The sequence below is a fragment of the Oxyura jamaicensis genome, chromosome 1 (assembly GCF_011077185.1).
Source record: "Oxyura jamaicensis isolate SHBP4307 breed ruddy duck chromosome 1, BPBGC_Ojam_1.0, whole genome shotgun sequence".
In the NCBI taxonomy this organism is placed as follows: Eukaryota; Metazoa; Chordata; class Aves; order Anseriformes; family Anatidae; genus Oxyura; species Oxyura jamaicensis.
The window spans coordinates 160,682,827-160,698,826 of NC_048893.1; positions in this window are offsets into that span (position 1 = coordinate 160,682,827).

The following is a 16,000-nucleotide window of genomic DNA, read 5'->3' on the forward strand; positions in this document are numbered from 1 at the left end:
GGAGTAAGAAAAGCTGGCAGTCACCTAATTAGGAGCCAGGGGACTAAGAGGGACCATAGAGTTTGTATGACCATGCCTAGCCCCTGGTCAAAGTTGTCCAAGATTTTTTTTGCTTGGATTTGCTTTATTGAAATATTAAAGCAGCCACACACACCTTTGAATTTTTCATCTGTCCACATTTTTTACAAGACTCTAGTTTTTCACAGTTGAAACCTACCAGTTGAGGAGAAATTTCCAAATGTGTTGTGACAGTGAAAGGCATACTGCCCTTTTTACCCCCTGAAATTTTAAATGCTTAACTCTTCAATTATATATGCAGTTCAGGGGAAAAGCAGTGGTGAGAAAAGTCAGTGGAGGGAAGGGATTCTAGGTAGGGACAATTTAGCCAGGTCAGGTGAAAGGTTTGTCTAGGCCAATATTGACTTTGTCCCGGCAGTGTCTTTGTCTGTAATAACACTTGGTGGATTTCTAGTACATGACTTCCTGTAATTGCTTTTTGAACACCTGTGAGCTTTTGACATCTCCAACATCGAGCAGCAGTGAATTCCAAGTTTAGCTGCATCCCACTGAAGAGGTTCACTCCCATTTTTTTTTTTTTTTTTTTAATTAACCTGTCACATAATGTCATTTGAAGAGTGCTAGTTCTTGTATAGGAAAAGAATAACCTTTTGCTATTTACCTTCTCCCTGCTGTGACTCTTTTATCTCTTGTCTTATTGTCCCCTTAGTCATCACTTTCCCAGGATAAATAGACCTTGTCTAGTTGGTCATTCCTTGTCATTCCCTGCCTCTAATCAGTCTTCTGCTATTTTCATCTTCTGTGTGCTTCCTCCTATTCTCCTTGCAGAGCTCACAAATGTAGTTACACCAATTCCTTCATATATACCCCTGTAACTTAGGGCCTGGAAATGAGAAGCCGAATGGGATCATATCAGAAATATATTTACTGTCCTGTCTCAGAATGTCCATTAGCACGTCTGGGGAAGTGTAGAAGACTTGATTGTTCTTCAAGAAGTTTTGCACTTCAGACATCAGATTCATGCACTGCAAGTTGGTTTTCTCTCCTTTTTTAAACGGTGCAAGACTTAGAGTTGTCCAAAAAGCAGTTTTTAAACCTCCCCCACCTCGGCTTTGTCTCTTATTGAACTCCAACAATAAAGTGAAAAGATGGCTCATTCTGCTGATTGTATGTTGTATTTCTTAGGATGCTTGAAAACATGAAGAGATTTCTCTGTCAGCAGAGATTGCCTGATATAAAAAGTGTTGAAAAGTATACAAGCCCAGAATAACCATTCAAATTAATTTATAACAAGAATAAAGTTTTGATATTCACCCTGAAAAGTTATTTCCTGGAGAAAAAAACAGCAACTAACTTTGGAATCTGAAGCTAGCCCTGCCCCAGATTTGTTCTGCAGTAAAAAATAAATACAGAATGCAGCAAATTGCAGAAATTAATAGATCCTGGACTGATGACTGTGTTACATATGGACTGAAGCTTGTTTTGGGAGGATATAATGCTCTGGGCAAACTGACAGGCATCTGTCCCTACAGACCTTTTATTACATCCATACACCTTCACTGAATAACATTTTTGTGACCTAAGAAACTGATCATATATGTGTTTAAATATTGTATAAAGGAATTAATTGCTTGATATGCAATTAAAAGCTGCTACTTCAGCTTGGATCTTTTAAGTCAGATAGAAATAATTAACTTCAGGATGATTTATTGCAGAGATTAATCTTTCAGTTAGATTCTGAAGAATATTGCTCACTACAATTTTAATGGATACCGTGTGAGTTAAGATAGTGTCATTTGCCTTTGCTACTACCTATACTAGACATACTGCCTCAGTATCTCTATGCATATAAAATTTATTTTTACTAGGACATATCAAGGCACAACCATATTGTGAATGTTATATTTTCTTGATGAAATTATTTATAAAAGACAAGCCCTGAAGAGACCCACAGATGAGATCTTTCTATTTTTCACAGCACACATCATCATAATACTGAACCATAAATTGTTTTTAGGTTGTCTACTTAGCAGCTGAAATTATAAAGCCACAGGACATTAAGCATGTATGTAAGGTCCTATTGATTTTTGATTAACAAAGATATTGTCTACAGTCTGTGAATATTGTAGGCATGATATTCTCATTTCTCTGAGAAACAGCTATTTGTTGAGTGAATTGAATACCATATAATCATGAATTTGAATGAAGGATGTTTTTTGTATCAGTTTTTGACTTCACAGTTTTTGGTACACAAATAGGCCTAACTTCTATACTTCTGTTGCAATCAGTAGAAGACTGTTTCTTCATACATCTGCCCTAAAAAACAAAACAAAACAAAACAAACAAAGAACAACACCCTGAGAAATTCTGTATACATTCTGTATACATGTTTCTACTACCTTTCTGTGATTTCTCCACAGCAGAGCTAACCCTGGCCCAGGAAAGCAGACTGCTTTGTACGCATCATGATCTCTGAATCTTTATGGGTTTCAGCCAGTCATCCTTAGGATGTTGAAAACATATTCATCTCTTGTTCTTCCTGAAACCAGCTTTCAGTCTTATAAACAATAAGCTGTGTCACAGCAGAAGAAACCAGGCATTACATTTCCTGCTTTACTCTTTTGAGGATCTAAATTGTTTTGTATTTTTTGATTTTGTGATCCCATTTCACTTCTTACATTTCATTCCCAGTGTACAGGAAGGACATCAAACTAAGGCAGAGAAAAAAGCTGAAGGAAAATGCCTTCGGTTAAGCATGACAGTCCCTTCCTGAGAAAACACTTTAAGCTGAGGAAACCTCTGTTTTCATTCCATATCATATATATGTCTCACATAATGCATGTTGGAAAAATACCTTCACTATAGCTGGTATCTTTGCTCAAGCTAATAAAATGGAATTTCTGGAACATCAGCTTGCATGATCCTTTCCTGAAGGGTCTATTTCTGTTGCATTTATTTTCAGTATCTACTGCCAGAGATGAAAAAGCAAAAGTACCTTGAGCCTCTTTGTTATTAGGATTTGGCATGACAAAGTCATATCCAAATGATTGCATGAATTAACCAGAATAGCTTTCTGTTGGAATGAAGCTAAGATTTCTACACACCGTAATGCATTTGTGCACCGTGGTGCAAGCTTATTTTGCTTGCTCTACTACACTAACACTGCTACAGTTTTATCTGCATTGCCCCACAGCTTCCTTTTGCTTGCAACACATTTCCTCACCTACAAGGCTCTATCTGATCTGTTAGCCAAAAATCTGGGCAGTCAGCACATACAGAGCTGATGGCAGAGCAGCAGCTGGAGAACTTGCAGTACATGTGCTAACTTGGGACTGCCAGTCTGTGTAGAAATAACTTCAAGTTTAATAATCCTACTTTTTGTTAAAAAATTGTCTTCTCTATTTATCAGCCAGTATGGCCTGGCTGCCACAGGAAGGAGCAATACTGTGGTAATGAGATTTCAAAAGACAAGTTAAATTTGTTCCTGTAAAGAAGGAAGGACATGAGATGTAGGAAGTGCTGAGAACAACGAATAAGATTATGAGAAATTTAACAACTTTTGACACCAGAAGGGCCCCCTTTGCACAGCCTTCAAGTCTGGGCTAACACAGCCAATCAGCACGTGACAGCGAGCAACCCCATGTGTGCCTGCATTTTTTCCCCAAGAAGCCGTTTTTCTCAGATGGTCTTAAAGTCCTCAAAGGAAACTTCTACCCTGCATGAAAATATTTTCAATGTACTCTCAAAAATCATTATCAGTTTTCCTCATGGCAAATCCATCTGTCTCAGTTTCTAGAGCTATTGGATTCATGAATAAGGATTTTATTCTCAGTACTACCAACAGCTTCTGTGTAACAACGTCTCAGTAGCTTTTGCAATCTCCCATTTTTTCCTTGTTACCTCCAGAAACTGATTTTCTTAGAATCACACCATGGCTGAGGCTGGCAGGGACATCTGGAGCCCATCTTGTCCAGCCCCCTGCTCAAGGAGGGCCACCCAGAGCAGGGTGCCCAGGACCAGGTCCAGGTGGTTTTTGAAGATCTTCAAGGAGGAAAGCTTCACAGTCCCTCTGGGCAACCTGTTACATAATTTTAGCTTAAGGAGGTTAGTTTTCCAGCATTTCCTCTTCTGTCAGTTCAGGAAAACAGTCTCTGTCATGAGTGACACAGAGCAGCTACCCTTAGACTCTTGTTCTCAGGTGCCCCTGTCTCTCCATAGATCATCCTGAAGGGAGTCTCCTAAGAAAAATTAGCTCTGTGAACACCCCACAAACTTCAACTGATCTTTCTGAAGAACAAAGTTAGTATTTAACCCTGCTTATAAACAACTTAAAGGGCTGTAAAAAAAAACATGCTGGGCTGATAGACACAGCAATCTGCCCAGAGTGGTAGGAACTCTCTCCTCTTATAGTTTCTGCCTTTGGGTGGAAATGAGCACACTAACTGTAGAGCTAACCCTCAATATAGCCATGTGGTTTTGTGTGCCTTTTATCTAAGACCTGTAATGTGGTCTGCATTGTAGCAGCTGATCTAGGGTTGGAGCTGCTGGTTAAGAGATTTACAGAATCACGGAATGGCTGTGTCTGCTCCAATGCCCTGCTCAAGCAGAGCCACCTAGAGCAGGCTGTCCAGAACCATGTCCAGTTGGGCATTGAACAAGGACAGAGACTTACCAGCCTTTCAGGGCAATCTATTACAATGTTCAACCGCCCTCACAGTAAAAATTTTTTCAGTTTGTGCCCATGTGTTTCAGCAAATTTGAGCCTAAACTGGTGGGTCTGCTTATAACGTGGGATTCATTTCACCTACAGATGGATTCAGCCCACTTAAAATAAGTCTCTAAGGCGATGTCTATAGAGCTGAATAAAAAAAGGCCAGGTACAGACTGAGTTGCATCTACTCAGTGTGGAACTAGCCCCCTCTATGGCTGGTTTGTCAGAGAGCTAGTTGGAGCAGTCCCACGCAGAGCCAGGGAGTGAGATAAGAGGTAAGAAGTGTGGGTGACCACGGGTCCAGAGCTTGGGCTTGCTCTCTAGCACTCACTCCCTTGTCATTAATTCACCTTTAGACATGCCTGAGATTAGTTACACCCATAGGTTTTAACATCCTCATCATGCAGAGGACTTGGTGCCACTGATGCATCATTCCCTTGATATGTTGTGGTGGTTTTACCGTGCTATGCAGTTGAACACCACAACCTCTCTCTCACTCCCCCTCCTCAGATGAGGAGGGGAAGAAGTAAAGGAAAGAACAACTCACGGGTTGAGATAAGGATGATTTAATTAAAGAGAAATATATATATATATATTATTAAGGAAATATTATTATTAATTAAACAATTCAACTGAAGGGAAAAAGGGAAAGGGGAAAAGGGAGGGGGAAAGGGAATAACTAAACAAAACAAGTAAAGGCTATGTGGAACTGCAGAGGAAAGAAATTACTCTCTACTTCCCACAAATGAGCGATGCTTGACCACATCCTTGAAGCAGGGCCTCAACGCATGTAGCCGGTGTTCAGGAGGAGGACAGACGTTTTTGCAATGAGAGCCCACCCCTCCCCTCTCCTCCTTTTTCCACCTTTTATTGCTGAGTGTGACATCGTATGGTATGGAATATCCCTTTGGTTGGTTTAGGTCAGCTGCCTTGGTGATGTTTCTTTCTCACTTTTTTGGCCACCCCCTAGGAGGGTTAGAGAGAGTCCTGATACTGAGCCAGCACTTCTCAGCAGCAGACACAACACTGGTGTGATAGCACTGCTGTTCTAGCTACAAGTGCAGAGCACAGCACTGTATGGGCTGCTGCAGGGAAAGTTAACATCCCAGCCAGACCCAGTACAAATGTGAATATATAGTATCTAAAGAGAACACAAGAAGGGAGAGATTTAGAATGGGCACTGTCCATATAAAGGATAGGTATTGAGAATGTCATTTCCATCTCTTCACTTATAAAACAAACAGCATAGTAATAACATCTAAAAATGACTTTATGTTGGCAATTCCACAGAGTTTCAAAGATAAATAAGCTACCATAGAAAGAGATCCACACCACTTCAAATCCAGAATAAACATTTACTAGCTGGTCTGACATACTATATGTCAGATAATTTCTGCATTGAATCCCTAATTTTAAGGTGTAGAATACATGTTTTAAACTCTAGAACACCTAGATAAGTTTTTTCAATGAATAATGATTTATGAATAACATGGTTAAAAATGTGTACTAACTTTTTAGATCTAAATTTAGCCAGAAACTCACATTACTATTTTCTTCTTGTTAGGTACTTTCAAACAGAAATCAGTTTTTTGTTCCATAGATGGTTCAAGAGGCTCAAAATCTTTTTATGGACTGGGAATCATTTATTTAATACTGGTGCCATCTCTATCCTCCAGGTTAATATTCTAGTGTTGGTATGTATGCACTCAAAGAAATCATTTTATGTTTTACAGTATTGCACTGTGACTGATCCAGGGTCTTATAGGTAATCTGTGTCAGGAACAGGAAACCAAATCCATTTCCTAAATGTCAGTTCAGCGATTTACTCTCTACAGAATCACTGGAAAATAAATTACAATGTAAGCCAAAGCACGTGGAAGTTTTCTAGTGAGCCTCAGTGGCTTTAGAGCCAGGAGTTACTTCATTTTTGGCATTACTTCCATATAGTTGAGTTCAGACAAAGCATTTATTTTCCACTACATAAACTGCCTCAAGGAACAGTGGTTGTTTGTCAGCTCTTCCTTTGATTGTGTAAGATAGCACTACTGCATGAGAGTAATCTTTCTTTTTGTATATAAAACTTAGCTGAAGCTTTGGGAGCTTATTAGGAAAAGCTTTAGGGAGCTCTTTTACATGGAGATGGAGGAAGGGATGAGATGTTTTGCAACCCTCGAATAAAGAATATGCAAATGTCATTGTCTTTAATAGGGACCCCATTTATCAGTCTTCAGCATTGGAAAGGTATTTATTTTACTTGATTTTTGCTTTCCTGCAGATATCATGAGTGATATGAAATTTTAGAAATAATGTAATGAAACATTATTGTGTACTACTGTGTTTCTAGCTACTTGTTTTCATTTTCTCTTAAAAATTCTTTAATTCTGCTTTCCCAAAAGAAGGACAGTGGGTGGAGGCTGATTTATCCATCCATGGTACTTGTGTGTTTATTCTAGGTGCCTGATGATCCCCATCATCTATTTCTATATTATATACACACATATATATATAATTTTGAAATATAACATTTTTATGATAAATAAATTATCTACCTAGTTACAGGAGAAGGGTTAGGTGCTTTTGAAAGCCTCCAAGGTGAGACCCAGACCACCTGAGTTGGATTTTAAAATTCAGATTTAGTGTTGTTAATTGAATGCTTACATTTGATGAATTGGAACTCTTTTTGGACCTCTTCAAAAACACCTACTTCCTTCTGTTGCTGGTTTATTTACTTAAGGAAGACAGATCCAACAGATCTTTATCCATTAGATACAACCAAATCACACAAAATAAAGCAAAGACAGAACTCTTCTTATACAGGATAGCTCTTTTATCTTTATATGTGGCATGGCATATCATATTTACCACATACTTTTGACTATCTCCATGCAGCTTGTCTGTCTGTACTAAAATCTCCTTTGGCATTTCAAACGTCTCTTATAATTATTTCTGTGTATGTAAAATTTCATTTTTTCTCAGCCTTTAAGATCAGATCAAGCAACATGAAGTCTTGGAACTCTGAAAGGTATAAATAAAGTCTTTCTCATGAGCATCAAGGATACAGTTCTGAGAATGTTCGTTTTTAATAACAGAAAACAAAAATTTCCAACAATACATTACCTGAGGGCAACCATCCCTGGACAGTGCCAAAATATTCCTTCATTCTGTACTGCAAGCACCATTAGTGTACAAAATACTTTTGTTATTTGTGATATTAGGAAAATGTTTTGGGAATGCTAAGATATTTAGTGTACAATTAATCTCTTTTTATTTTTTATTTTTAAGAGACAAAAAGTACTAACTGTTTCTTAGACACCACTTTCCCCTGCTGACTTCTGGGCCTGTTGACTTATTTTTAGCCAAATTGGAAGACAAGTGGGAGTTTCAAAGGCAATGATATTGCTACCAATGTAATGAACACCAATGTCTGAATGAAAAGGAGGCTGAGACTAAAGCCCCAGCTAGCAGAAAGCTGAAGGCTGGAGGAGAGCATGGCAGACTCTTGTTTCATTGGGGTGCAGTACGGATGTGGAGAACTGTTGGGGTGTGGGACAGGCTAGGGGGAAGATGTCCATCTATAATTCACCACGGCTTCGTTTGGTTTCCTGCTTATCAAGCCACTTTTAAGCACTTGTGTGTGGTTCTGGATATAGAAGGCTCTATTTGGTCTGTTCCTTGATAGGAAAGTATTTTGACATAATATCTAATCAAGGGACAGTTTACTTCAACACTCTAGCTGCTCACTTGTACTCTTTGTTTCTTGTGTTCAGTTGGTTTACCTATGGATTATTGCTTATTGCTATGCATTTTATGGCCTTTTCAGCCAATGCTGCTTGCTATTTCTCTAGTTAGATGGCCATATATTGCTCTTTTCTTTCTACTCGTGTCATAAACCATATGTATTTTATTGTGCTTAAGCCATAAATCTAAAAAAGAAAGTTTACTGAGGTGCTTAGGACTCTCAGTGGAGATGAGAAGTTTCCTTATCAGTGCAGAAGAAGTACAGCAACTCAGTGAATCTAATCTTAGGAACTAAGGTGTGATTCTGGTAGCTTTACAAAAACAGTAAGAAACTGGATCTGCTACAGATTTCTCAAATTATAAACTGTGCTGATAACACTGCTTTTCAGCACTTTTAGAGACCTTTAGAAATGGTTCACAATAAAGGAGTGCTCCGTGCTCATGATTCAAATTGGTTCCAAGAGACTAAAATGTCTAACCAGTAGCTATTCTGTGTCACAGAGGGAAAAGAAGAGGCCTCATAAACCAGAACGAAGGATATCTTACCTATTTGAGGTAAGGACAACAATTTTACTTTGTTTTATTCCCCTGACAATAACACCAGGGGATATCTGACAGAAAATCCTCTGTCACCCCAATAACACGTAACTAGTTAAGTAAGTTCCATTGCATTCTCGTCTCACATAAAGATAGTTTTTATAAATCTTTCATCCCCCAGTAGTCCAGTAGTTGTTTTGATACACCCTAATCCTGTGCAGAGACCTTTAAAGTATCAGAAATCCATGTCAGAGACACCAAGTGTCTATGAACGCTGGCACTTCAGAATTTACAGTCTGAGCCCCATGATAAAACACATAACTGAATAATGCACCATGTAAGGAATTAGTGCAATTAGAGGAAAGAGAGTCCTACTGATGGAAATCATCTTTAGCTAACTTAGTTAAGTATAAGCTAACGACTAAAGTTATAAATTCCTTGTGGCACCTCCAAGAAGACATTTCTCTGTGTTCAGTACAGAATGGAGCCATTTTATTCTGGAGGTTATTTTAGTACTAAGCTAATACTTCTATCACTAAGGTATGTGCATATACTTAGTATTTACTGTAGAGCTGCTTTAAGTAACTTCTGGAAAATATTAGCTCACCTCTTGCACCTTCATCATTGTTCTGTTCCTGCTAGGTTCATTTACTCAGAAGAGGATGGGTGAGGCTTCTGTGCTTTATGGTTCAGGTAGTTATATTCTATTAAGAATGTATGCCCCTAAAAATATCTATGATTTAAAAATCTTCACATAATTTATCTAAAATGTAGAAGATGAAGTTCAAAAAGATTGATTTGGCATTATTGGAAGGAAGACCTGATTATGATATATGGGTCTACTTGTTCTTTTTATAACTAATAATTTCAGATCTTTACAGATGTAGACAGAAATCAAGATAATGTTTACATTCAAGTTACCTTTGAAAACATTTTTCATATCAGCGTACCTAAACATTTATTTTATTAATGAAAACTGAAATTCTAAGACACTTATATGAGCTTTAGCTATTATCTGATAGGGTTATTCTTGCCCCTGTTTTAAGATCCACTTTTGCCACCTATATAGTAACAAAAAGAAGACCCTTCATCATTGTGTATACTTGACAGATATTACTACCTTCCATTGAAATACCTTATCTGGTTCTTTATCTGTGGCTTTTTGGTAAGCCTGTGATGGGATTATTTCAAATTCATGTTATAAAAACCTTACACCCCATCAAAATCCAGTGTTACATCATATAATTTGTTTATGGCACTTCATGCAAGGAGTCTGCTCAGGATCCAACTTCAGCTTGCAAGCTTTACATTCTACCATCTGTATTATGTTTGATCAGAATTTATTTGACTTAAAATGAGAACTTCCACATTCGCTTCTGCTATGGACATTTCTCTTGTTGCTGGTACATGACAGATCTAATCTCAAGAGATGGCTGTTGTATTCCTATGCTCTATTTTTATGGACTATAAAATTAATCTTGTTTAAATAAAAATCTTGTTTAAATAAAAATCTTGTTTAAATAAAAATCTTGTTTAAATAAAATGCAGAAATTTATGTTTAGTGTCTTAGAATTACTCTATTTTTATATTATCTTTCTGCTTATAGCACTCAAAATAGCATAATTACCTAGATTTATATTTTTGGATTTTGATATTCAGAACTGTATTTTGCTTCCAGCTGTGTTCAGTAAAGCTTGCTTTTACTTGAGCAGTCTCCCCAGTATTCCCCATTGTGTGTCACTCAGTGAGATTATTGTGAGTTTAAACAGGACCTATAAGAGCAGTCAGCAGCCTGGCATAGTCCCAGATCCACTGATTTCCAGCATTCAGGCCTTGTAAGCAAACCCCAGGCTGACTGAGAGCAAGCAAATGGACCATCTAGACTTGCTGACTGACATATTCACCTCCTAGTGCTGTGTGCCCTAATAGCAGCATATGAAATGCCCTTACGCACAGGATCTCATATGTTCTCGGTTGCATTGTCAATGACTGAAGCTATCTTGAAGCTGACCTTTGTATGCCTGTCAAAACATCAGCTAGACATAATCAATTGTTCTCCAAAATGGTCTCTGAATGCAAGATACAACTTTAAGTTACATCATATTTCCAAGATTTGTTGCTTAAACAAAGAAGAAAGGAGGGAAAAAATGATAGATGATATTTCATAAGGATTTTTATATTCAGCATAACTGTAGATAATGAAGAATGTCTTCTGGGAAAGAAATGCAGCAGATTGCTCAGAAGACTGTTGGATTGCTTCAGGGAAAATATTTCTGATTCAAGAAGTAGAGAAAGCAAATGATGAGGATATTATACTATATTCCTTGGCAATTGTGAGGAATGGATGAAAATTTGAGACTGGAAGGTCCATTAAGATTGTCCATGAAAATAAGGATTCATGATCATTCAGGACAAGAAGAAGGAGCAACAACTGAGTCATAGAAGGTAGGTTTCAACAAATTCTCAGAATCAGTTAGCAAGATCTTATGTAAACAAAAATACTATTGAAGCATTAGATCCTAAAAGTAATACACACAACTACATAATATGAATCCACAGGTATATACTATCCTACTGTGGAGAAAAGAGAGAAAATGTGGTAAGAGATCAGCTTGAGTAAAGCATGAACTGTACATGAACCTTAAACAAGAAAAAATCACACTGGAAGTAGAAACTAGGTCACGATACTGAGGATGAGTGATAAATATAACATGAACATGTAGGAACAAAATTTTGAAAAGCCAATGCTCAAAACAAGATGCATCTGCCAAGGGATATCAATCAATTTAGAAATACAATTGTAACAGAGAGAAGGTGAAGGAAAGGGTGAGTTGGTAAGCTGTTAAGTAGAGAGGAAAAGCTATTGTTGGATGATACTCAAAAGGTCAGATTTTGTAGGAACTTTTTTGCCTTGGTCTGTACAAGACTGATCAATTGCAGTTGTGGAGTATTATACTTAATAGCAGTGACAAAAAGAAAGACCTCAGCTTTGAATTGGAAAGGAACAATTTAAATATTAGTTTTTCAAGTTAGCAAGGGCTTGTGAGTTCTGTAATGGGAAAATTTAAGAACCGCACAATGAAATATTAGGTATTAATGTTGTACTTGAGAGCAAGAGATGGGCAGGAAACATCTTGAAATGCTCCTGAAGGACAAGTCAGGAGAAAGGAAGACTGGGCTTATGATTCAGTCACTAATTTAATTTATTCTGTCAGAAAATGTTTGGACAACTGATGAAACAAGTTGTTTCTTAGCACCTAGAAGACATCAAAGATGTGATGTGTGTGAGTAGCAGCCAATACAAAATTATCCAGTTCACGTGATTTACTTCTGTAGAAGTACAATAAGATTTGAAGACATAAATGTCATTTATCTTGACTTCAGTAGTGAAGATACAGCATCATATAAAAAATTGGGAAAGTATATAAAACACTGACAGTTTGGATACAGAAGGGTTGAATAGATTTCGTAAACCATGAAATAATGATCAGTGATTTGTGTCAAAAAGGCAAATGTGTTAAGTATGGTTCCACATGTTTCTCCACAAGATGTTTCTTCAGTCTTGCTGGGTTCAGTTTTTTCTCAACTGTCTGAAGAACACACTTGTTCAATTTTTGAATGACATAGAGCTGGGAGGCATGATAAGAACATAAAATCCAAAATAACCTTAAAAAATAAATAAGTAGCTTGAAATTAGGAGGATGAAATTGAACAGGTACAACTATAATGTATTACTCGTGGGCAGGAGTAATCAACTGGACACATATAGGAAAGAAAAAGTCTAGTTAAATAGCAACAGTGCAGATAAAGCTTGTCTGCACTGGATCAAAAGGTGAACCTAAGACACGAAGGGAGAAAGGCAAATGTCATTCTTGTCTATTCAGTCAATACAGAGTGTAAGGCATAAAATATTTTCTCTCTGCTTGTTATTGGTAAAGTTACAGAGCAGTACCAGTACTGGGCATTGCATTTAAATAAAGGCAATTAACCAGTTCAGGGAAAAGGAGTTCGAGTGATTACAGACACTCATAATATGGCCTACATGGAAAGAGTGAAGAATGTATTTAATCATGAAGAGAGGAGGGCTATGAAGACAATAGTCAAATACATGAAAGTGTTGCAGAGAATAAGGCATTTTATCCCTTATTTCCATGGGGGATATAAAAAGGAATAGAGGGAAGATTCCATTTAGTATCTGGAAAAAGTTGCTTATGTATAAAGATAGGAAAGAGTTGGTAGGCTACTGGTTGTGTCTCTAAAAGTGGAGGCCTTGCTGAATAGTTTAGACCAATGTACACAAAGAAAACTTAGATATGCTAAGTGTAAGGCCAGGCATGGCCTAATGACTACGTGTACTCCCTTCTAGCTCAGTGATGTTTAAAATTAGAGGTCAAATTGAACAGGTTCAAATTTGAAAGGTTATGATATGAGAACCCATCAATCAGTCTGTCTGTACGAGATATAATAGGAAAATATTTGAAACAAAATGGGGAGACAAGTAAGCCTGTTGTCTAAAATAAAACCACTGCAAAAGGGATTAAGAGTTCTTTTGGCAGTTGCATATGTGAAAATGAGATATAACACATGAAAAAATGTGGTATTTTGGTTTTTACTTTCTTATTTAAGATATTTTTTATTTATGATTATAACTAGAAAGGCCATAAACTTGTATTAGACAGGTCTTTACTAAAACAATATAAATGTTCTTCCTGAAATAAAGTGTGTCCTATGTTTGCAGTATAACATTATATTCAAATGATATCATTTGAATAAAGGTTTAAAATGAAGACTGTGTTAATACATTCTCCTGAAAATATTTGTAACCTGAAGCAATTCAGTCTTTTCTAGAGGCAAATACTTTGTTCTGCAAAACTAATTTATAAATCGTTTTCAGTTAGATGATTTAGCAGTATTCAAATAAGAAATCTTTCACAGGGAAGAAAAATACCCAAGCCTTCACAAAGCTGATTAACAGATTTCTAGGAGGGGACCCTTGGGTTGTAAATACCTCTATTATAATACCAGAATTGCTCATAAGAGAAAAAAAATAGAACCTCAACTGTGAGAATGCAACTGTAGATAAAGTAAAGCTCTTTCACCACTAAGTTTTAACATAAAAGTGAATTGATATAAGATTAGATGAAGTAAGGAAAAAAGCAAGGATGTGGAAACTTCAGTTTTTATCTTGACTGTCAAAATTTGTGAGGAACCTTTTAAAATGCTTTATTGTTAATAGAAATTCCTTATATGGCTGTGATGAGAAAAGTGAGGCATGTTCCTGCAGGTACATCTGGATGTAGAATATAATGAGCTGTTCTGGCTGTACTTGACTTGGTGTAGAACTATAGAATTTGTGAAGTGGATGCACCATCATGACTGCAGTAATTTTTATAATATTTTGAAGTCAGTGCATGCTCCATTCCTTTCAAACTGTCCATCTGGGGAAGAAGTTTGGGTATTAGAGAAGGAAGTGAATTTTCCTTTCACTAGCTATAGCCCAGTGATGCCTGAATTGTAGGCAAAAAAAAATTACATGAAATCCAATTAAAATCAAAGATGATGTGGAAACTCAGCTGGTTAGGGATGTTCATGTTTTGTTAAAACCTACCTTTTAATATCATATTCTTTTGCATGCTTCAGAATAGTTAGTGGAATTTGGGTTAATTGATACTACAATAATAATGAAATAGTTTGGCTTGTGAAGTTTTTGGTGGATTTAAAGCTTCATATTGAAGGATTAAAGAATGAGTCAACACCAAAAGTAGCAAGCAACACAGATGTTGCGCCTGTAGTCCTGATTCTCTTCTTATACCTTTAAAATATTATCTTCCAGCTGACTGCAGCAGAGTTATTCTTTATGTGTACTAGAGTTAAAAAGGTAAGATCCTTTAGATTCTCCCTACATATATTCTATAAGAAATTCCATGATTAATGGTTTCCAAGAGAAAGCATGTAAGGTAGTGAAATGCTTTTTGATGGCCTTAGATGAAAATTACCAGAGATAGAGCACGTAACATCCTAGCTGTGAGCCTGACAACAAATGCCCTCATTGTGAGGTCTGTGTAGAACCCATATAGAATCATAGAATCATTAAGGTGGGAAAAGACCTTCAAGATCATCTGGTCCAGCCATCACCCTATAGAATGCCTTCTGTCCCTCCCTGTTGGACTGACTTTGTAGGTGACTACAGGAGTCTTCAGCTGCGTGGCTGAAGAGGGCATGGACAGGAGGGTCCCATGGTCTGTTTGTGCCCCCTCCTCCTCTGGGCCTTAGGCCCTAGAAGGCAAAGGAGGAGTAGCCACTATCTCTTTCATCATAGGCAGCCCCTGCAGGCCTGATATAAATGCTGCCCTGCACTTGCCTGCTCTGTCTAAAGGTCTTAAATACTCCATGAACTCCCAAATGAGACTACAGAGATGGTGTTTGCCCTTGAAGGGAGAAAGTTCTTATAGTCAAAACTCAACTGGAGTTCCAGATGGCCAGTACAGTGGTGGATAACAAAATAAATAAATAAATAAAGTATGCTAACAGCAAAAGAAAGACTAAAGAAAACATTGATCCTTTACTTGATGAGGTTGGTCACATCACAAACAGGGATGAAGATGAAGCAGAGACATTTAATGCCTTCTTCACCTTGGCCTTTAACACCAGTTATAGGTTCTGTGACCCGTAGAGCCCTGAGTTGGAAGACAGCAACTAAGGCAGTGATAAACTCCCAGTTGACATTGAAATTGTATGGGATTTGCTGCTGCAGCTCAGTGCAGATAAATCTATTGGGCCCAATAGGATTAATCCTAGGATGTTAAAAGAGTTGGCCAACATTATTGCAAGACCTCTCTCATTTATCAATGGTCTTGGGAATCTGAAGAGGTCCCAGTTGTCTAGAAGCTTGCTAAATTTATTCCAATTTTTAGAAAAGACAAGAAAGAGGATCCTGTTAATTATAGGCCTGTCAATCTCACTTAAGTGCCTGGTAAAATCATGGAGACGATTATT